The 23,068-nt window shown below is 39.5% G+C and overlaps 1 protein-coding gene and 2 long non-coding RNA genes across 3 annotated transcripts in view; 1 reads left to right on the top strand and 2 right to left on the bottom strand.

Moving 5' to 3' along the window:
* Window positions 1–23,068, bottom strand: part of Erich1 (glutamate-rich 1) — a gene marked incomplete at its 5' end in the record, with an annotated part of 52,793,804 nt that overhangs the window by 20,386,941 nt on the left and 32,383,795 nt on the right.
* On the top strand, window positions 6,030–19,309 carry LOC148000582 (uncharacterized). Its single transcript, XR_015639949.1, has 2 exons — window positions 6,030–6,135; window positions 17,022–19,309. It is a non-coding gene; the product is annotated as an uncharacterized LOC148000582 (long non-coding RNA).
* LOC134482390 (uncharacterized) overlaps window positions 11,360–23,068 on the bottom strand; it is a 124,282-nt gene continuing 112,573 nt past the window's right edge. Inside the window, exon 4 of one of the 2 annotated variants that reach the window (XR_015639947.1) lies at window positions 11,360–11,739. This is a non-coding gene — a long non-coding RNA (uncharacterized LOC134482390). The remainder of the gene's footprint in view (window positions 11,740–23,068) is intronic. The other variant, XR_015639946.1, reaches the window with a different exon arrangement.

Raw genomic sequence — 23,068 nt, 5'->3', positions numbered from 1 at the left:
GAGTGTTTAGAAATTCCCATACTTAAATACTTAAAAAATTAATCTTTATGGGTTTATATATGCATTCAGTGTATTTTGATTATATTCATTTCTTGTTTCTTTCTGCAATTCTCTAGGCCTCCCCTGTGCCCCTCTCATAGCCACGTGTGCATGGATATAGGGCCATTCAATGGAGGATGGGCAACCTAATACGAGCCACAATCCTGAAGCAAGTGGACTCTCCCTCAGAAGCCATGAACTCTAATAGATGTTCAGGTAGTTAGTGGGAGGCATCATGAGCCTGTCTCTCCTGTCTTAAGAGTTCAGGGATTGTGTAGGTAGCCATAGCTGATGTAAGTACATGAGTGAAAGTCCTCTGACTTGTTCAGAAGACACTGTTTTGTAGAAGATCCTCTACCAACCATCCAATCATCTTCTGGGATCCTCCTGAGGGGAGCAGATTTGATGTAGATGTGTCATTTATGTGTGATCAAGTACATTTCAGCTGCGTATTCTCTGTACTTTGGCCCAGAGTCTCTGTATTGAGAGTCATTCACTACTAAATGACACTTCTTTGTTGAGGAGTAAGTGTCACACTAGCCTGTGGATAGGAAAATAGGTATTTAGAAGGCAGTTTGATACTATGTCAATTTATCAAATTAATCATGGGTGGTTCTTCTCTAGTGCATATGAACTCACCAACCGAGGGTTCTTGGCCAGGTTTTCAGTACCAAACATAGGTTCCTTCCTGTGGGGTGGATCATAAATCCAATTAGAAAGCTGGTTCTATTATGTAATTTGTTTGTTTGTTTGTCTTAGTTGATTACATAGCCGTTGAAAATGTCAGCTACCTTCTTTTCGGTTTTAAAGTACCAAAGAGTAAATACTGAAGACGTGATGAGTTCATACTATTCAACCCCATGAGAGTAGAGAGAGAGATAATATAGATCAGTTGAAGTGTTTTTCGGAAACAAAAGAAGCAGAAAAGTAAACAAACAAGGAAAAAGGATCAACTATTTACTGGAATTTGCTATCTGCTGGATTAGCGTCATGAGTTAAATAGTTTGCTGACCCTAGTTGAAAATTCACTTCTGGGATGCACATGGACTAGAGCTTTTCCTAATTGCTGTGGTAATGGGTTTATCATGTTTATCTTGATAAATTCTAACTGTATTGTTTAAGGAGGATGAAAACTAAGTATAAACATTCCGGCAATGTAGTTGTGTGTCCTTGTAAAATTTGTTCTGTGTAAGACTAGGGCTTGGGAAGAAAAGGGGAAAGCTGGTTGAGAAATTACAAAGTATTTCACTGCAATGGGCATCATCCCAATTTTAAAAATATATAAGTCAACACCCTTCCCCCATGAAAAGAAGAGTATTTTTTCCTCACATAAATGAAGAAACAAAAACTAGATGTCTAGGAAGAGCAAAACAAAACAGTATTTCTAAGTTCATACTCTGGGCTTTTTGGTAGATTGCTTTTACTTTTTAGTTCTTTGTAAATTGTATACGATGTATTTTGAATATATTCGCTCTCCCCCCATCTCTTTCTGTATCCATACTACTTTGTGTACATATTTTGATTTTTACCTATTAACACTAATTTGTGAGGTATCTTTGTTGATGCTGCACCAGAATAGAATCCACTGAGTGGCCGAGATAACAGACATTATGTGTTCTTTCAGAGTTCTGAGATTAGGGAAGCAGCAAGACTTGGTTAAGGTGTGGGCCTTTCCTTGGTTTTCTGATGGTAGCCCTCTTGCTCGTGTCCTTCAGTGGCAGAAAGGAAGACAAAAGATTCCTATAAGGTAGGAATCTCTTATATGGAGTGTGGCAATATCATCACAAGAGACTCGCCCTCACAATTTCATTTCAAATAAAAGGCCCCAACACTAAATACCATCACTGAGAGTTCAGCATAAGAATCTCAGAAAGACACAAACATTTAGGTTAATAAATTTCGAGAAATTTGAACATAGTCTTCAATGCCCCTTGGCTTATGTATTGTGTAGTCGGCACATATATTTCTAATATCAATGTTTCAGCAAAAGTGGTGATAAAATGACTTGTTTCAGCTGAAATCAAATGGCATTTCTTCTACCAGATTGTTAAATGGAAGGCACCATGCACCATTATACTTGAGAGGCATGAAATAAGTTTAGTCCTAGCTAAAGCATGCGGCTCAGAAAGGTGGTGGAAGAGGGCAAGCAGAGAATAATTGTCTGTCCTGTAGTAAACTGTGGGAGTGAATAATGAGTGGATGGAAAAAGCTGGTGTCAGACATGCATAGTAAATCTATGAGTTAATTTTTCACAGACTTCCCGATAAACCTTGAGTAAGTACATTTTAAAAGATTTAGTTGAACCTATGCAGCAAGGTGATACTAGAAAAAAATCACAAAAACATTATAAGGATGAGTTTTGTTTACTGTTCTAGTTGGTAGCATGAACCTGAGAGAGCAGGGTGTAATATGAGTCTGACTGAAGTCTCATGAAATAGCCAACTTTATTCAGAGCATCAGACAATTTATATTCCGGAGGTTAAAAAGAGTCACCTGAGTAAAGTGTATAATTACAAGGACAGGCTGCACATGGGGAAAACATGTTTCTCCACAGAGGCAGATCAATAACAGTGTCTGAAGTAAACTCACTCCTATCTGTTACACCTGGGAGGAGAACAGAAAATCATTGCAAGAACAATTCTGTTGTGTAGGGGAACAGGGATTTCAAGACTCCCATCCTGTTTACTTGGAGTTTTCACATAAGATATGAGAAATTTCTCACACAGCTTCATTCATGGATGGTGTTCTGACTGGTTCAATACTCAAGGGTGCTAACTATTCATACAAAATTAATTTAGTTAACAACTAACAGCAAGAATACATATATATGAACACACACACAGATACTCACACAGACACACACAGAGACACAGACACACAGAAACACATAGATACACAGACACACAGACAAACACAGACACACACACAGACACACACACAGACACAGACACACATAGACACACAGACACACAGACACAGACACATACACACAGACACAGACACACAGAAACACATAGATACACAGACACACAGACAAACACAGACACACACACAGACACACACACAGACACAGACACACATAGACATACAGACACACAGACACACAGAAACACATAGATACACAGACACACAGACAAACACAGACACAGACACAGACACAGACACACACAGACACACACACACACAGACACACACACAGACACACACAGACACACAGACACACAGACACACACACATATATACATATGTATATATGTATACACACACATATGTGTGTGTATTATTCTAAGATGCCAAATGAAATCTTCTACTGGCAAATGCATTCCCCTGAAACATAAATTCTGCAGAATATGGGCAAAATGTATGAGCAATGCTGACAAAAATATCAGTTTTAATAAAAACAGAATAAAGAAATACATGGGTTTCAGATTAAACTTGTTCCAGTGGTTACATAGCCCAGATGTTTACATTTATTCCCTGCTTGTTAATAAACGTAGATTTGGGATTAGCTGGGCAATTTGTTCCTTTCCATTCTATTCTATACTTGTGGCTGTGTGTCCCAAGCTTGCTTCCTAGAAGGCTATGCCATTCTTACATTCTGCAAGGGAAGAACATCCACCAGATGGTGCGAGTACACAAGCATGAAACCCAGATGCCAGTATTTACAAAACTTCATTTCTAATGAGTGAATATGGATGCCAGCATGTGTCACACAATGGTGAGTACTGAACAATATTTGGATTTAAGTGTTTGTGTGTGTGTGTGTGTGTGTGCGTGTGTGTGTAAGCTGAAGATGCTCTCTAGTTCTCAAGTTGTTGCCCATTTAAATTCATGGAAAAGGAGATAGAGAGGAAGTCAATCAAATTCAAGAAATTCTTGAATTGGGATTAAACAGTTGTCATAAAGCTGCATTTATAAGCTGACGTTACTTAACGAAAGCACACAAGGTGAGATTGGAGAGCCTCTTGAAGCAGTATGCTTGTGCCTTGGTAAGTGACATAAATTCATGAGATGGCAGCCTCATTCCGCCAGGCCTTGGTGGGAAAATTCTGCAGGAATACTGTGAAGTTCTGTGCACTAAGGGAGGAGAACACCCATATAGAAGGGGAGGGGGAAGGGTTAGGGGGATGTTGGCCCAGAAACCGGGAAAGGGAATAACAATCGAAATGTAAATAAGAAATTCTCAAGTTAATAAAGAAAAAAAAGAAGAAAAAAAAGGAAAATGACAAAAAACAAGTTCACTGAGAAAATAGCAATTGTGGCATATGGGGGGTTGCTTACTGTGAATGAAGATTGTTTAGCTAGAGAAGAGACAGAAAGCACAAGGCATTGCCACAGGCTTGCCATATGGGTGACTTTCTGAAGGCCATTGGGTCAGATGTCCTGTCAGCATAGACTGAAACCATCCTATTCTTTGGGTTGATTCACGATAGGAGAAACTTTCTTGGGTATCTGCCAGTTTCCTGGGCTGGACATGCATGGTAAGTGTGAATAGTTAAGAATATGACGGAGCCCACACTCTGTTTGTTTATAGGGACAATGCGAAATGTGATTTAAAGGTAGCAGTACCTACATTTTATACTTATGTGAAGGCGCACCGAAGAGACTGGAGAGATGAGCAGAAAAAGTAGGAGAGTATCTTGGTACGGTATATTGTCTTGGAAGACCAAGGCCCAGTAACACAAGCAGCATTTACCTCACACAGTTTGGCAGACAAATCCCTTCTCTATTATCTTTTCTAAAAGCTTATTTATTTCATTTTATATGTAGGAGGTTTTACCTGCCTGTATGCATGTATCTTGTGTATGTACCTGGTAACTTTAGGGGTCAGAAAAGGACACTGGCTCTCCTGGAACTGTACGGACAAATGGTTATGAGTTGCCATGTGGGTACTGGCTGGTCCTTTGTAAGAGCAACAAGTACTCTTAACCACTGACCCATCTATCTAGACCTTTGTATGTTCCTGTGAATGCATTAATGACTTTATTATCTCCCAAATATCCAATAATCAATGTGGAATTCATAATGTGGTATATAATATTTGGAAAGGTACAAACATTCCAGTCATAACATAGACCCAGTGGGTCATTTCAAATTCAAAATTAATAAGTATAAGCTTATTACCTCTAATTTGAATATCTGAAACTTGAAATAAAATCTTAAACTTTTTCAGCATCGACTGATGCTACAAAGGAAAATTTGTACACTTGAGCTAATGTGACAGTTGTCAAGTTTGACTACGTAGACGGGGTGTGCATGGAATATAAGTAAATTTTATGTTTAAAATATGCTTTCATCTTTGAACTATGTCATTATGCAAATGAAGATATGCTAAACACTTAATTGCTTTCAATATTCAAAGTACTTCTGGGCCTAAGCATTTCTGAGAATTAGGCGTCTGGGTCGGGACAACAATTACACCGCAGAGCATGTGCCTAGCACGTGCAAGGGCATGGACAAAATTCCCGGTATCACCACAAAAGAAGTAGCTAATTGTATGAACATTTTATACACAGAAAAAGCAATATATTTATGATCCATAATACTTTATGAGGGAAGATGTAAATTTGAATAGAGCACCAACTGGCCAGTATACGTTTTTCCTTTGGCCTACTGGTTATAAAGAGACAGGATTATAGAACATTAAAATTCAGAAAGAAAAATCATTTTCTGGCTAAAATTCTCTATCCAGCCATTTCGATCATGTATATTTTCAGAAAGTTTGCATTCTACACCTGTCTTTGAAGTAGTGGCAGATTCTTTTAGCAAAATTAGCAAGACAAAGGTACGTTCTGTATGTAGTTAGGTCGAGCTCAGTGAAAGAACTTTCTAGATGCTTAGTCAGGCATTATTGGGGATTGGTTCTAATGCTTTGAATTAACAGGAATCTGCGTGTCCAAAGCTAAAGGTCCTTGTTCCCAATTGGTTTTTGACTAATCAATAAAGAGCTAACGGCCAATGGCTGGGTGGAGAGAGAGGGGAGGGACTTCGCAATTGCAAGGCTCGGAAATGGAAGAGAGGAAGAGAGAATCACTAGGTTTCAGAAGGAGAAGAATCAAATTTAGAGCTGCAGAAGAAAAATCATCCGAAATGTAGGTGAGAAGGAATGTGGCCCAGGGACGGGCTACCCAGAAGCGTCTTGGGCAGCAAAGACTAGGGGGCCGCCCAGAAGGGACAGGGCAGCAAAAATAGATCATAGATTTAGCGGGTGTTGAGTCAGGAGTACCGGAGGGACTGGGCGGAGGATCAGAACTGCCCAGCCTTTGAGCTAGCCCAGGCATTTCAAAAATAAGCTTGTGTGTGTGTGTGTGTGTGTGTGTGTGTGTGTGTGTGTGTGTGTGTGTGTGTGTGTGTGATTTGTGGATACAAAGAGTTTCTGGGCGGGTGGTGACCCATGGGGAGCACAAAGCAGTTTAGCCCAAATTCCTGCTACAAGGCAGCAGTACCCATGTACTAGATTGAGGTGGAAATGTTGGGGTTATCTTGGAGAAATCTTCCAGTTGCGATTTAGGAAGTGGAGTTTGGGGCAGCATGCTGCATCTGATACTGGGGGACACAGAAGGTTCAACACTTGGCTTTTATATGAAAAAGTCATTATCTTTGAAGTACTGCTATGGAACAGTCAGTATTAGCAATGCTAAGGCAATGAAAAGTTATTTTTAAGTATTTACCAATTGGTTCACAGTAGAGATTAACCAAAGCACACAGAATATGAATATTATGAAGGCCAATGATATTAAAGTAAATCCACAGTTGATGCATCAGGTATGGAAGGAAGGACTGCAGTAGGGAAATGTATTCTGCACGGAAGCAAGAATTGGGTGACCACTAATGGGTCACAGAGAGAAGGATAGAAATAGTTGAGTTTGCAATTGTAATTAGAAGAGCATCTGCAGGCAATGTGATTTTTTTTTAAAAAAGGTAGAGAAGTAGACATGTGTCTTAAGTTAACTAATTTCTCTTCGATCACATCAGAAAGTCAATAAATGGTTTCTATAGTTAATACACTGAGTGACATGATCAATCAAAGCAGATAGATGGCATTGAGAGGAACCGAGAACATCAGATGGTTTCTACCTCTGAGAGCAAAATGGAGAGAAGCAGAGGTTGAAGAACTATTTTTATCCTAAATTCTTAAAAAGCATTTGCTTGTTAGAAATGAATGTTTCAGGACTTTTGGAATAAGCATGTTTACTTTAAAATAATTCTTTTATTATGAATTAGCAGTATATTTCTTTCACTATCAGATTTTAGCAATGATTTATTATAAATTGCTTTTTGTAATATATTTTTAAACAATCAAGCAACTCAGTGATTTCTTAGTCGTGTTAGAAAAATACAGGCATGATAGAAAGTATGACATTGGAAAAGTGTATGGAAAGGGTGATGTTACCTTTCATGAACCCAAACTCACAGGCTTAGAAGTGATAAAGAAAACACTCTTGCACTAGTTGTCCGATGTGTGCCTCAGTGGATATTTATCTTATTTGCTCGTTGTTTTTTTATTGCTAGGCAATAGCGATATTTATATAATTGCATCACTGGTTTTATTATTATGTTCTGGAAACTTTGATAATAAAACGAGAACTCATTTTGCTCACTAAGCTCAATTCAGAACAATTTTAGTTAAAAAAATTTTGGAAGAATCGTGGAAGCAACCAGCCAGGAACTAATAAATATCACATGGACAATAAATTGCACAAGATTTGAATATAATCTGTTCTTGGTTAGCAGAAAATAATTATTCAGAGTTTGAGGATTTCCAATGACCATACACTAACGATATTTAATAGTTGTGAGTGATAAATCAAATAGATGTAAACTAACACTTACACTTCTGAATAATTGAATAACTTGTATAAAACCTAAGAGGAAATGATCTCTATTATTCAAGATTCTGTCTACCATTTGTACCAAGTGGTTAATATTTTTGGCACACTTTATATTCTATAGCGTCAGGATCGCACAAGCGGGATTGGCACATTCTTGTGTCTTGGCTAATAATAACACTCATGGCTTACAACTGTGGCAACACAGACTTGACAAAAACCCAAGAACGTCTACATCTCTGAGGACCAAGTGAGGGAACATGCAGATTCTGAGTAAGGATATTTACTTTTTCATAAAACAGCGTGTTTTTTATTTAATCTGGACTTTAAGCATCTAGGCATGTGACAGATGCCCCTGAACCAGATATTTGCTATCTGAAATCCATTTTGATTTGCTTGCCTTGGAAAACCACTGTAGCATCCCCAGTCCCCAAATCCAATTCTTTCATGTTGACCTCTTTTTTCTTGACCTGTCAGCCTCCATTTTTGATCCTTGTGCAGAAAAGTTATCGGCAAACCTCAAGTACTTTTCCTTAATGGATAACAAGATTGAGGCCACCCAGTGTTTATTCAAGGATGGTTTCTGATTAAATCATTCCTTTAATAGGGCTTCAGCATATTTGATAGAACTAATTTATTACACAATATAATTGTATATGAGCTTAAAATATTAAAGAATCACATAAATGCCTGATGGTTATGGAAGGGGGAAAACAAAAGGCAAGCTGTATCATAGTGAGGCCCATTCCATAAGAGGGAACAAAAGGATTTAGATAGCTTTAAGTTTACATAATGAGTTTAAGATACAACGTCTAAGCCAGCCTTGAAGTAGGTGGCTAAGGGAAGCGTCAGGCGTGTTTGTCCAATGAGCTGGATGACTGAATTTATCAGGAGAAAAAAAATCAAAAAACTTCCTGTCGAAATGAAGCAGAAGCAGAATAAAAAACAAGAAAGAGACTATGATCTGTGTGACCTCTAGTTGCCAAACTGCTGTCCACCTTTTGAGCCTTTAGTTATTTTTTTTTTCTAAAAGTTTCTAAAACACCGGTCAGACTATTTCTTTTGGTAAAGGAGAGAAAAAACTTCTTAATGAAGTAGTGAGACCTTTCAAGCATAGGCAGACCTTTTCCATTCTTTAATTGGAAAATTCAAGTAACAGAAGAGAAAGCTGAATCACACAGAAGAGCAAAGCTGTTCCCAGTTTCGTGTCTCCAGTTTTTATCTGCATCGAAGGCATTTGGTGGGTGAAGAAACATAGCTTTAGTCCTTGTCTGGACAACAGGACAAAGGGAGATTGAAAGAGGAAAGAAAGAAAACAAACACAGCGGAAGCTCTCCTATGTGCAGCGGAGCAATCTTGCTAATAGTAACTCCGTCTGGCCCTAAATCAAAGGAACTAGATAAGCAGTTCCTCCCACCACCCTGGGAAAAGACCGAGTGGATTGATTTTGCAATCTTCTCAGAAACTACTATGGGAATTGTGAGATTGCGAATGTGGCGAAGGTTAGGTCAGCCACAGGTCAGCCATTCCTTTGCAGAAACCATTGTTGAGAACCTACTATGTGTCCTGTCTTGGCCTCTGGACAGAAAAGGCAGTTTTTGAACATGTGAGGTTCAGAGCCCCTTGGGGTAAGATACACAGCTAAGCAACCGTGCTTGCTTGGTAAACTTAGAACAGGAATAGCAACAGAGTTTGGATGGGGTAAGGAAGGAACAACTCAGACTTGGATTTGTGACGCTCTTCCAACAACAAAACTATAGGTGGTCCCTGAGGAGTAAGCAGAGGTGGCGATGGAACAGGGAAACTGATGTTGGGAGGGAGGGACAGACATTGTTATTTGGCCACATGGGGCTTCGGGCAGGGTCTACACAGAAAATCAGAAAACCATGATAACAGCAATAACAGCAACAGCAAGAACAAACTAGCCACCACCAAGCTTCATATGTATCATACACTCCGATGGCTTCATGTGTCATCTCAGTACCATTCACCATAATAATTGACTGTAAGATATTACCCACATATCAAGTAACAAGTAGACCAAACTCAGAGAGGTTAAGTAACTAGGTTATGGTCAATAAGGATTCATATTTTCCTGGAATCTGTTATTAATGTGGTTATTCAATCCAGTAGTACAATTTTTAGACTACCAGAAAACTTAAAACCTTTCTTGGGTAGCAGTAAGAACCTATAAACAGATTGCCATTTTGAGACAAGGTCTCTCTATGTAGCCTAGAATGACTTCCAACCTAAGATAACTCTACCTTTCTGGGTGTTCAGGTTTGTTATCACACCTGTGTGTACATACACAGCTTTTATTGCAAAGGAAAGACTACAAAGCAAGTTGAGCTCATTAGCTGGGAGAGCCTGAAAAAAATTTCAAACTAAAACTATGTAGTGTAGATTGAAGGAAACATGCATTCCATATTGACCTGATTGCTTGGGTCAATCTGCTTTTGTTTAAGTATGCTCAGAGATCTTAAATGGACAGAGGCAACATATCTGATACTGCCAATCCAATGACTCTCTGGACAAATATGAATTAAAGGTATCTTCACCGCTCTAAGAGCGGCAATACCGACATTGGAATTCATAGAAAACTCTTTTAACTCACATTAGGTAAAAAGTACATTGAATAAATACATCGCAATGGCAATACTGGCTTTGACATACATCCAAAATGGCCTGTCGGGTTTGCCAACAGCTCTGCAAGTTCACTGTTAGCCACAAGATCAAAATCTCATTCTGATCACACACATACTAAATTTGCAATTTGTCTTTCTTTTGAAAATTCACCAAGACCCATGATGCCACACAGTGAAGCTAACCCGTTTTGAGTTTTGAAAGCCAAGACTATTGTTTAAAGACCATTTTCTGATTATTCAATGATGGTGGTTTTTGTCTACTCCGATGTGATTTTAAGTAGTTGGGAAGGCACATCTTTCTTCTGAAAGATGCTATTCGTCTATCCTGTCTATCCTGGGGAATTTGTTTATCATGCCATTAGGTTACTATACCAAGGAGAGGTGAGGAAAACAGTATGTATGCATAGATAATAGCACCACAAGCTAGCTTTGAGAAGGTGAGTGTAGGACAGGCATTGAGGTATTCCTTTAATGTCCAGTTGGGCAGGTTATCTCAATTTTTATTGATTGGCAATGCAAACTAGAGCCACTTGGGCAGCAGAACCCTTGATCGAGGACAAGCTACCTCCATCAGTTTTTGATGTAGGATAGACTACAAGGCATTTTCTTGATTAATGATTCGTGTGGGAGGGCCCAGCTCACTGTGGACAGCACCATCCCAGGGCAGGTGGACCTAAGGTATAAGAGATGTAGCTGGAATGAGATCCCGAGAATCAAGCCAGAAAGCAGCCTGTCTTCATGGTCTCTCGCCTTCAGGTTTCACTTGTGAATTCTTCCTCCAGCTTCCTTTCATGATGGGGTGAGATCTGAGAGTTGTAGGTGGAAATAAAACACTTTCTCCTAAAGTTGTCTTTGGTCAGAGTTTTATTAATTGTAACAGAAAGCAAAGTAACATATGATCTAATGATTTTTATTTCTATTTTCTTCAAACCTTCTCCCCCAGCCCCATCTTTTTGAGGATAACTTAGATTTGAGGATCCTTTAGGATAGTGTAGATTTCTTTCCTCATTTTCTGGATTAGTTCTCAGGGCTTTGGCTCCCAGTGGCCAGCTTGCTCCATCTGCCTGCTTCCTTAAGTTCTCAATGCTCAGCTCTTAGTCACCAACACAGCAAAGATATTCTTGAAGACCCATTGTTAAGAATAGACGACATGGAGAAAATACATGCTTGTCCAAGTCTTTGCTCAAAGATCATCAGATGAATTGGAATACTGTAACTCCATCTCCCTGCCAAGTTCAGAAACAGAGAGTTAATAATTTATTCTATAACAACTCATCCTTCCATCCATCCATTCATTCATAAGATATTCATATATTGAGATATCATGTTCGGTACCATACATATTCCATGTAGTATTGATGGAGTCTCTAACAGCAGAGTCTTCTCACAGCTCTTTCTATCTTGTTACTAATACAAACTGAGTATTTTTCCATTTTAATGACTCTCTCCTGTCTTCCTCAATTGTTTTCTCTCCAGTTAATCATTTCTTTGAACATACTAGGCCAGCAATGGGAAGTGTTGCTCTGTTAAGTAGGACTGGCCTTGAAATCAGGAAAGGCATCTTTTGACAGAGATGGGAGGGAAACTAGCATAGCCTTTAAAAGTAAACATCAATGCTAGTCTAATCCTCGCTATAAGCATCATGCCTCGGTCCAGACAAATTGTCTTAAGCAACCCTGAGGTGGTTGTCAAGTCCTTAGGATCTTCAGAACTTCACATTTCAGCAGCCTTTCCTATGCTCTTACAATTATTGATCTTGGCCCTGGTTTGCTTAACCTGAACAGTTCTTTCTACCAGTAAGAGAATGCCCACCTCAATTATCAACAACTCTACAGTTCCTATGTGTTTGAGAACCTTGACACATTTGGGGACATAAACCAGGTCCCATTCCCCCTTACTCCCATTGTTCACCAGTCAAGATTTACCACTTGCACTTGGGACAAAGGACCTTTGGTCTCTCATCTGCATGAAAGCTATTTAATGCAAATGAATACTGAGTGGAGACAGATATATATACAGGGAAAATTGCCACTACAATAGACGTTCTCCTTCATCTCTAACCTTCATCCTTCACCTCAAAAGTAGGACTAGCTACAAAGGAACTCTGGCGGGATGAAGACAGAATGCAGGTGGGAAGGCTCGAAGCAATGCCTCAACGAGGGTGGCACCTGGCTGGGAGTGGAGAGAACTGTGTGACCAGGCATAGGGCTTGAGGGAACAGCTCTCAGGGATGTCTTAGATGGGAGAGCATTTCCTTTTACTTGCTAGTTTAGGGAGAGGAACCTGTCACATCCTACATGATTTTCAGGGAAAGAAAGGGAAGAAGAGAAGCAAACTCATAAGCTTTCTTAGGACCCCGGAGAAAAAGATGTTCCTCCTGCACACCATTAGTGACTGTCACATGATTACGACCTCATTCAATATGGCTGCACCAAAGCCCCAGAGCAACAGCTCCACCTTCTGGACAGAAACATACACACTTAGAGAACAGTTTTTTATATTTGAGATGTGTACTCATGACATTGGGAAGTAATTTCAGTGTTTTCAGTGTGGTCTGAAGATTATTCCCTTATAAGCAACTCTTAAAATTTTGTTGAAACCACAGGATTTTGAATGTTTATTCTTAAAAAACTTCAGATAGTACAATGGCCTTGGTTTATAAACAGGCTCTAGTTTGGGAATTATTAAGCAATATAACTGAGCAATTCAACCCATCATTTTTTGTTTATATCATGTTTATCTGTGTGAAACACACACAGAATAATACAATGACGTCATGCTTCGGCTTAAAACCGAGCTGCTTTAAGGGAGAGCCCCAACACCCTACATGGTTCTGCCTTTGGCCCATTTCCTCCCCTCTCCCTCCATTCTTTTAGCAATTCACATTTACACTGTGAAGACCTTGGTTTTTCTTGTTCTTGTACATTCTGTTTTCTCAGATTACAGCAAGGTTATCTTTCTCTCAACACAAGCTTAGTGTAAATATCTTTGGTAAGAAGCCCTTTTTTGTTTGTTTACTTTTGGGGGATACTGCAGATGGACTCAGAGATCCAGACAATTTTGACAAGTGCTCCACCACCACACCACATGCCTAGTGCAAGTAGCCATCTGGTATACCCACATTTCTCTGTGTATCGGAATAGATGCTCACTGTCTGATTTCCTTTAAGGTAAACATTGTTCTCTATTCTGTTCACTGTCATTTCTTAAGCACTTAGAATGTGGCAGGTACTTAGCAAATGTTTAAATAAATATACTATTGATTCTTGGTAATACCCTAAGAATGCTATAACATTCCTTTAATTTGATGAATTTTGTTTAAAACACTTTACATAAATTGTTATGCAAACATATTTTAAGAGAATAAATACAAATCAGTGTGAAGTTGAGCTGAATTTCCAACACATTATCATGGAATAATGCATAATTATGAGAAAGGGCATTTATATATTTATGGTTAAAAGCTTTTTGGGGTCAGCATTTACATATGTTACACAATTTCATAATCACAGCAACTGCATGCAGAACGTACAAGGATCATCTTCTAGATAAGTTATTTAATTTTACTTTACTTGTAGAATAAATCTAGAAGACCTTGATGCTCACATGTGACATCAGATTCCATTTCAGGTCCCCATTTAGCTTCTTCTTTAAGGGAAACACAGCTTCATATACAGTGAGGATCTCAGACATGTCTCTAGAGGAGTCTCCACGGGGACTCCATTAAAATTTATGTGAAAATGAACAAGTAGCCTATCAGTACACCGACTAATACAGTTGTTATTGCCATGAAATAAGATTTCAGTAGCAACACATTTCAGAAGCTACTAGAGCCGTCTCAGAGGCTTGCCCTGTGAAACAGTGCCATCGGGTGGTCAACTTTATACTACCTGGTCATAAACTAAATACTGTTAACCCTTGCAGATCTTTGAAAATTGTAGACATAGAGAACACAGTAAAGAGACAGCCACCAGCTGAGCTTTAAGAATCTCCTCATTAAGGGAATTCTACCATTCTGTATCAGTGTGTATTAAATATTTAGCAGGGTAGAGGAGTGTCGAACCAGGTCACTTTTAGGCTGATGCTGCTCTGTGAAAGCATCGGAATCCAACTGGGGAGGGGGTTGAGTGAGAAAGAGAATGTCAACTGAGATGGAAGGAACTGTGCAGAGAATGTGACATGCCCTTCGTATGGAATGGAACTGAGACCCCAGTGACAAAGCGATTTCCCCATTTATTAATGCAGTTTAGAGCTCCTCCAATTCAAGAAGTTGGTGACCAGTGTTTCCCAGGTTCTAACAGAAATTCACAGTGGCAGTTACCCAGAATGCCTTTTCCCTTCTTATAGATAATTTGTAATAATTTAATTATGATTCTTGTCTGATTAATCTTGATTTTAAGATTCTCTGAAAATTATTCTGGTTTGTTATGTGGATACCAAGGGCTAATTTTGCCTCTTTTGTGCCTCACATTACTGCATGAGTAGAAAATAGAGAGAGCTGCTCGAATTTGTCTTTTTTGACTTCCGTTCTAAGGGATGGAAAATATTTTGATTTTAAAGCTGTGTTTTTTCACCCATTTTTTTATTGGATATTTCTTTATTTACACTTCAAATGTTATTCCCTTTCCCAGTTTCCTGTCCATAAACCCCCATCCCTCCCCCTCCTCTATAAGAGTGTTCTCCCCATCCACCCCCTAACACCCGCCAACATTTCCTTACACTGGGGGTCCAACCTTGGCAGGACCAAGGGCTTCTCCTTCCATGGGTGCCCAACAAGACCGTCCTCTGCTCCATGTTTAAAGCTGTGTCTTAACTTCCTGCACAAAACTTGGGTCTTCACTGCAGCTAAATTCAGACACAGCTACAAAAGCCTTGGCCCTTTGGTGGTCCTGAAGTCCCAAGTACCATTTCCTGGCAGAGTTCTTTTGGAGGCTAATGACAATACTTGTCAAGATCTGGCTTCATATTACCCGATATGGATGGACCACTTTCTTGGTATCTTGATATATTCCTTAGAACAAGACCCCGTTCACTAAGGTGTGCTACTTAGTCTTGGTTTTATCTCGTCCTAGGTTGACATAAAATTGGATGGACCTGACTGGCAGTTAAAGCCCATGCTCCACAAACTTCTCTGAGTGGGCATGAACCACTAGAGCCTGGTTTTAGACCACGGTTTATTAGTACAGTAGAAGTTGGGTTTTCTCCTCTGTCTGGTAAAGACCATTTTAATTGGTTTCTCTCTTCAGTCCCTAGTAGGACTGAGCTGGGGGTGGAGCTTGTATGGAAAGGCTTTCCAGCTTGTCAGTCTTGACCAAATGCTACAGCTCTCTGATTCACTAACCTGTTTTCTCATGTTCTTCCTGTGTGGATAGCTTATTTATAACCCTTCAATAATGGAAGTATACGACACACACGCATGCACTACGCACGCACTACGCACTCACTACGCACGCGCTGGTGCACGCGCATGCGCACACACTGCTGAGGAGCAGCCTCAGCTTGGAGAGGGGTACTGAGAGAACCGGTGTCTGGGAGCAGTGAAAACAAACGACTCTAAGGTCAAATCTTGGGCCCAAGCTGGAGGCCATGCTCTGCTTGAGACAGCTTTCTGGATTGCTTTCTCTCTGTTATGTTTTCTCTTGAGATCTCCAGATAGTTCTCTCTCTACTTTCTGCTGGAGACAGTTCTCCAAGCAGGTCTCTCTTGCTATCCTAAAAAATTCCCTGGATAGCTCATCTCTTGCAGATCAGAAGCCCGTCTTTTATTTTGCAGCTCAATCCAGTCATTAACTCCAGGTTCCCATTTGATTACCCTCTGAATCAGCATCCCATAACCCCAGCCCCTTGATTCTTGGTAGACAGCAAACACTTTTTTTTTTTTTAACATTGCAAAAGGATTCAGATATTTGCCTGATTTTGATAAACTCAGATGATAAACTAGCTGGGTGGGATCATTTCTACCACACCTGGGCCTAACCTTGCTATATCCCAGGCTGACCCTGAACTCAGCCATCAGCCTGCCCTTGTTGACGAAAACAAAAAACTTAGCGGGGTGGCATTTCCAGTGATCGCTGTTCCAAAAACCTCTTTATCTCCCTCCTTAGTATCTTCCTGACGAGTCAGCTCACGCTCAGCCACTTTTGTTTCTTTAGATTTGTGAATACCCTCATATAATTTATATTGCATCCTCATATTTTGCATAGTTGAGAAATTTTATATTTTTGGACTCATTTTTTGAGCTCTTTCCCACTGCCTCCAAGGCTGTCCTGAAGGTCCTAGGGTTTACCATTTTGCCGAGACATTAGCCACATCTTCATCTCCCTGACTTGTGCTGTCTCTGATTATCATGGCGTCGTTACTATTATCAGGGAGGACATTCCTTAAAGGATGAAGGTAAAAATATGTTTATACCATCTACACTGCCAGAGCCCCCCTCACCTGTTGGAGGTAAAGCATGGTATTTCTGAAATTTAGCTTTCTGTTTATTTGTTTGCTTTGTCTTCACTACAGGAAAGAGAACATTTTGATGACTTAACAGTTCTGCACTCCCACTTTCTATTTCCCATCTGCTGGCCTGTCGCTGTTCTGCCATCTGGTGGAATTTACGGAGATTGTCACTAAAGACAAAAAGACATTGGAGCAGAATTTAAAAAAAAAGAAAAGACTACAATCTTGTGAGCTACAAATTGCTACAAACTCTTTGAAACAGAAACTCATTTCCCTTGAATATTCTGATATAGTCACAGAACAAACCCAGGGAGGTGTTTCTGAGCTAAAAGCCCTTTCCAAGTATACTAGAATATCTAAGAAGTACATGCCAGGCAGTATTAGTGGATTATTATATAATGAAAGCAAGAACAAATGTGTTTACACTTGTGTATGTTACATAGACTATAATTTTCTTGGTTATAGTTTGTATGTGAAGTATCCTTCAAAAGCTTCACATACTCAAACGCTGAGTTACAGGTGTTCTCGTGAGTTTTTATGTGGAGGAGTTAGACTCAATTAGGGGTATACCCTTGAGGATGTCGTGTCCTTGGCTCCTTCCTGTCCTTCTAAGCTTCACAACTATCAAGTAAGGAAGAATATTCTCTGTCCCAAGTTCCTGCAAACATGATGTTCTTGCCCAAGTGGATGGGGCCAACTGAATGTGGACTGAAGCCATGAGCCAAATAAACCTTTCTTCTTAGAAATTGTCAGATATTTTACACAGAAATAAAAAAGAACACATGTATGTTGACATTTTAACTCCACAGTGATAATCTTGGGACAAAAGACTTAAAGTTAAGGCTTTAATGTTTCTTATATTATCTCCCATCTATATTGTGTGACATTATAATCTTGGTCATGTATTAATTTAATCACTGTGTTTTATTCTTTAATGCCAATCTACAGTACCACAATGGCTTGTACTATCAGAAGTGGTATAAAACTTCATTTTTCCTTTGTGCTGAGCCTTTCAGAAATTAAATTAACTTGGAATGAAGGGGCACAAAAGAGGTCATGAGAAAATAAAGCAGGAAATGGGTCACTGCTAATCTGTGCATCAAGGAACTGAATGGAAAAGGAAGGAAAATCTTCTTTCAGAAGAACATTTGAAGTGTGTAGGTAGACTCTTACCAGAAAGGTCATAAGAAATTAGAAAACACAGTAAAGTTCTGAAACAGTGTTCAAACCACTATAGTAAACACAACTTTAAAAGCGATTGTATTTTACTTGACATATAATATGTTGTGTATTTTGGAGATATATTTGATCTATTTTGATAAAGGCATTTGCTCGGGAATCCTTGTAATGATAAAGATGATGAACATATATCCAACACCATCCAAAGTTTCATAGCCCTCAGGCAATCTTCCCTTCCTCCAAGACTTTCCAGTCCTTCATGCAAACACTGTCACTGCATGCAGCTCAGGTTGCATCCTCTCTTTTCCTCCTTCCTTTCTCTTCTCCCTCTCCTCTCCTTCTCCTCCTCCTTCCCCTAACTCCCTCCCACTCCCTCCCACTCCCCTTTCTCCTCTCCTTTTTCCTCTCCCTCTTCACCCCCTCTGTATCCCAATGGACACTACTTGTCTTGCTTTGTTTTATTTGACATATTTGCTTGAAAGTTATCCACAACAGTTTATATGCCAAAGCTTTATTACTTGTTATCATGGAGAATCATTCAGAAAATTGTGTAGATCTAATTTTTCTTACATTCACCTATATGTGAACTTGGGGAGTTTCTAGGTTTTATTATGGTATTTTAGGATGTGTTAGCTAGGGTTTTATTGCTCTGAAGAGGCACCATGACCAAGGCAACTCTTATAAAAGAAAACATTTAATTGAAGCTGGCTTACAGTTTCAGAGATTCAGTCCATTATCATTATGGCTGGAAGCATGGCGGTGCCCAGGCAGACATGGTGCTGGAGGAGCCTAGAATGCTATGTCTTGAGCCAAAGGCAGCCAGGAGGAGGCTCTCATTCTACACTGAGTGGAGCTTGAGTATAGGAGGAGACCATGAAACCTACCCCAATAGTGACATACTTCTCTTAACCTCTTCCAAAGGCCACATCTCTTATCTGTTTCACTTCCCATGGGACAAGCATATTCAAGCCTCCACAACTCAGCTATGATATTACGTGATATTCTGTTGCATGTACTTACCAGTTTTCTTTTCAATAGAAACATAAGTTTACAAAATATTTCAGTTATTCACTTATAAACTAACTTTCTTCCTTCCTTCCTTCCTTTCTTTCTTTCTCTTTCTTTCTTTCTTTCTTTCTTTCTTTCTTTCTTTCTTTCTTTCTTTCTTTCTTTCCTGTCTCTCTTCCTTATTACAATACATAACCTGGATCAGTCTGTAGTTTTTCAAGTACAGAGTTCTAAAAAGGAAGGAACAGGGGATCAAAAGAAAAAGAAGATAGAAAATGGGGTCCAAAGAGTATTGCACAAGCTATTTCTTATACCAAACAAGTTTGTTAAGAAGTACAGTCTCGTATACATAGTCCTCAGGGGGCAAATGAGACAGCTTTAGCAGAAAACTGTCACACAACAGGATGAGGGCAGCAATAAGCTATTTAAACAATGTTGCACAAAGGGAACCCAGGATATCTCAAGGGTGTCAAAGGCTGAATGCTCAATGACTTTGAGACTGATAGCCAGCTAAGCCTGTACCTGTGTTTATACAAGGAACTAAGTTCCTCCCATATGTATCAGGGCCTCTTGCAAACTCTGAGGCCTGCCTGGCCCTTAGCAAAAAATAGCTTCTTGTATCATGCAATTAGTACCATCAGATTAACCAGCCTAAAAATGCTGTTACTTTGTTTATTTTATTCCTTCCTGCCACCTGATGATGTTTGGTAACTTTTAAAATTAATCAGATATGCTTTTTTTCCTTTACTCTCTGACGTTTTGTTCCCTATGACACATTAACCCATTTTTAAAAGGTAATGAAAAATTCCTTTGCCTTTTGCCTTGGAAGATTTTTATATTTTTATATTACAGAATCAATAAAAGTACTAGACAAGCTAAATACTACTAATATCCAAATTTTTAAAACGTAGGGATTTTGAAGAGAATCACTCCAGTCAGGGAGGATTGGAGGTGGGGATGTCAGACTGAGGATTTAAAATAGTTGAACCTGGAAATACTTGGACCTCACCCATGTTTCCTGGGCTTTGAATCAGGAATATCCCTAAAGGTTCCTGCTAAAGATTTGGTCGTAGCGATGCTATGGGGAGCACTAAGACTTAGCAGTACATTTTAAGGTATTGGGGATGTGCCCCTGAAGGGAATTATAGGACTCCCGTGTTTTCCTGTTTCTATGTTTCCAGTCCCAGCTATGGGAGCAGTCTGCTTGTCTTCATGTGCCCCACCAGGTTGTGCAACTTTCTCACAGCCCCAAAGTAACAAGGTTAACCCTGCAGTGACCCTTGTTAACTATGGTTAACATTAGGCTGTGATAGATGAAACCTTATGTAAGTGTATATGGAAAAAGCCTGGGATCTCTGCTGCTTTTTCACAGACTAGCAAAAAGGTTGCCTGAAACTTCCCAGCGATTTTGCCTTATATCTCATTTCCAAAGAACCAATTCATCCTGCCACACCTGGCTGTGGTGCAGGAGAAGTCACTCTTCTTCCTGCCCATACTCTTCATGTGCCAATGGACAGGCCAAGAGGGGGTTGGGATTAGCCTTGTATATCAGTTAATTTTCTCAGTGCTGTGAGGAACACCCTACAAAAGCAGCTTGTGGGAAGGGTTTGTTCATGTACATGGTTTAAGGATGGGGGTAGCATGCAATGAAGCCATGGCTTTGGGAACGGGAGGGAGCTAGTTACATTGTATGTCCACAGGTCGGAAACACAGAGATTAACACTATTCCTCCGCTACTTTTTCCTTTCTATTCAGTCTAGGACCTCAGCCTATTGCAACTGTACCATTCACATTGAAAGTTGGTTTTCTTTCCTCTGTTCTGCTTCCTTGCAAACATCCAGGTGATTCTAAATCTAGTCAAGTCGACGATGAAGAGTCATCATCACAGTGAGGGTCAGCCGCTCTGAAATACCTAACATACTTTCCATTTTACAGTGGTCTAGCTAGTCTGTAGAGTTCTCCAGAGTCTAGCCAAGAGTTACCTCACTGTGTAAACCAACAAAGACTCTTTTCTCCTGTTAGGAATGTTCAGTCTTCCAGCTGTATTAGCTTCCTTGCTGTGGTTTGAATGTTGAATGTCCCCTACAGGCTCCTGGGACTGAACACTTGGTTCCCATTGGATGTCATTGTTCTGTTAGGTATTTTTGTTAACAGCAATGAGAAAAGTCACTAACCCCTTGCCTCTGCTATGCTTGATGGCTTCTCACAGATTGTCAGCAGTATTCAGTCCGATCCTACTTGCTTTATGGAAATTCCCCCTCCATTTAACATGAGTTTCACATCTTTAAAAGCACATCTGGGGAACCATTTAAAATATATGCTATTTTTAGCTTTATATTTAAGAATGTGAATAGTAACAACAGATGTGTCATAAGGGTAAAGTTCTGCATTTATGTCTGCTTTTACAGAGATACTTAGTCATCTTAGAAGAATGTAGGTTGCGGGAATCTTAGAAGTAATCTATTCAGAAGTCATGTTGGCCTCCATCGAATGGTATTTTAACTCCTTCCTATGGGACCTAGTAGAAAGGATAATTAAAGTATCTAAATAAAAAGAACTTGACAAGTTAGTGCCTGCTGGTCAGTTCACGCCTAACTTGCTTTGTTGGTCATGGTGTTTCCTTGCAGTAATAGAAACCCCAATTAGGACAGTAGGAAAGGATTCATTTCACTCACAGTTCCTTATAATGATTCATCATTGAAAGCAGTCAGGACAGTAACTCAAATGAGCCAGGAACCTGGAGGCAGGAGCTGATGTAGAGGCCATGGAGGGGTGCTGCTTACTGGCTTGCTCTCCCATAGCTTGCTCAGCCTGTTTTCTTATTAAAATCCAGGACAATCAGTCCAGGGATGGTACCACCCACCCTGAGCTGGGCCCTTCCTCATTGATCACTAATTGAGAAAATGCCTTACAGCTGGATCTCATGGAGGCGTTTCCTCAACTGAGGCTCTCTCCTCTCTGATGACTCTAGATGGTAATTGACATAAAACTAGCCAGTACAGTCACCATCACAAGAGAGGAGAAGAGTTACCAGAGTGGAACTATCAGAAAAGCCACATCCACTAACATGCACATAATAAGAGGAAAGCACAGATTCACGAAAGGGAAATCTAGGTCCATTTGTAATTGCTCATCAGTATAGACTAGATATTATTGATTAATATTGTTAGGGTTTAGGTATTACTTAATTGTTGAATTTAAATCTTTCCCGAGTGTCCACTGTATTAAAAAAAACCCCAAAAATATAGTCCTACTGAGACATGATGATCAATCACTTGGAGGTATTCCATTGTGTGTGTGTGTGTGTGTGTGTGTGTGTGTCCGTGTGTGTATGGGGGGTATTTAATCATTGGAGGTATGGCTTCTAAATAGATTGTGCAACTCCAACATGACATGGGTCTCTGCCATACAGTATTACTGCAGCTGGGAGAGCCTTTGTCTGAACTCAACTGATATCAGCTCCATTCACTTGTAAACTATGAACTAAATAGCTGTTCTGTTTTGTTTCTGGTTTCCCACTTCAGTCACACACCAATTACTTTTTGACCTTTTTTTTTTGGTAATAAAGTATAAATTATATAATATATATTGTATGTATTATATGTATATATTGTACATATATTCTATATATTGCATATAATTGTAATATATTCTATATATTGTATGTAATTATATATTCTTTTCACATTTTCAAGGAAACATGGTGACTAAATACATTTACATATTTTTAAGAGCAGACTAGGACTTTCTACTTCTAGCAGTAATGTAGACTGAATTTCCCTACCTCCCCAAATTCTCACACCATTGTTCACTATAATTTTAAGTATTGTGAGACACTCTGAAAAAGATGTAGATGCAAAGGAAGGAACATTGGGAGTTCCCCAAGAGAAATTACAAATTCTACAAAATCGCTGATTATTATC

Source organism: Rattus norvegicus, chromosome 16, assembly GCF_021556685.1.
Source record: "Rattus norvegicus strain SHRSP/BbbUtx chromosome 16, alternate assembly SHRSP_T2T, whole genome shotgun sequence".
Taxonomy (NCBI): Eukaryota; Metazoa; Chordata; class Mammalia; order Rodentia; family Muridae; genus Rattus; species Rattus norvegicus.
The sequence above is the reverse complement of the archived record's forward strand: the minus strand, read 5'-3'. Positions and strand labels throughout refer to the sequence as shown.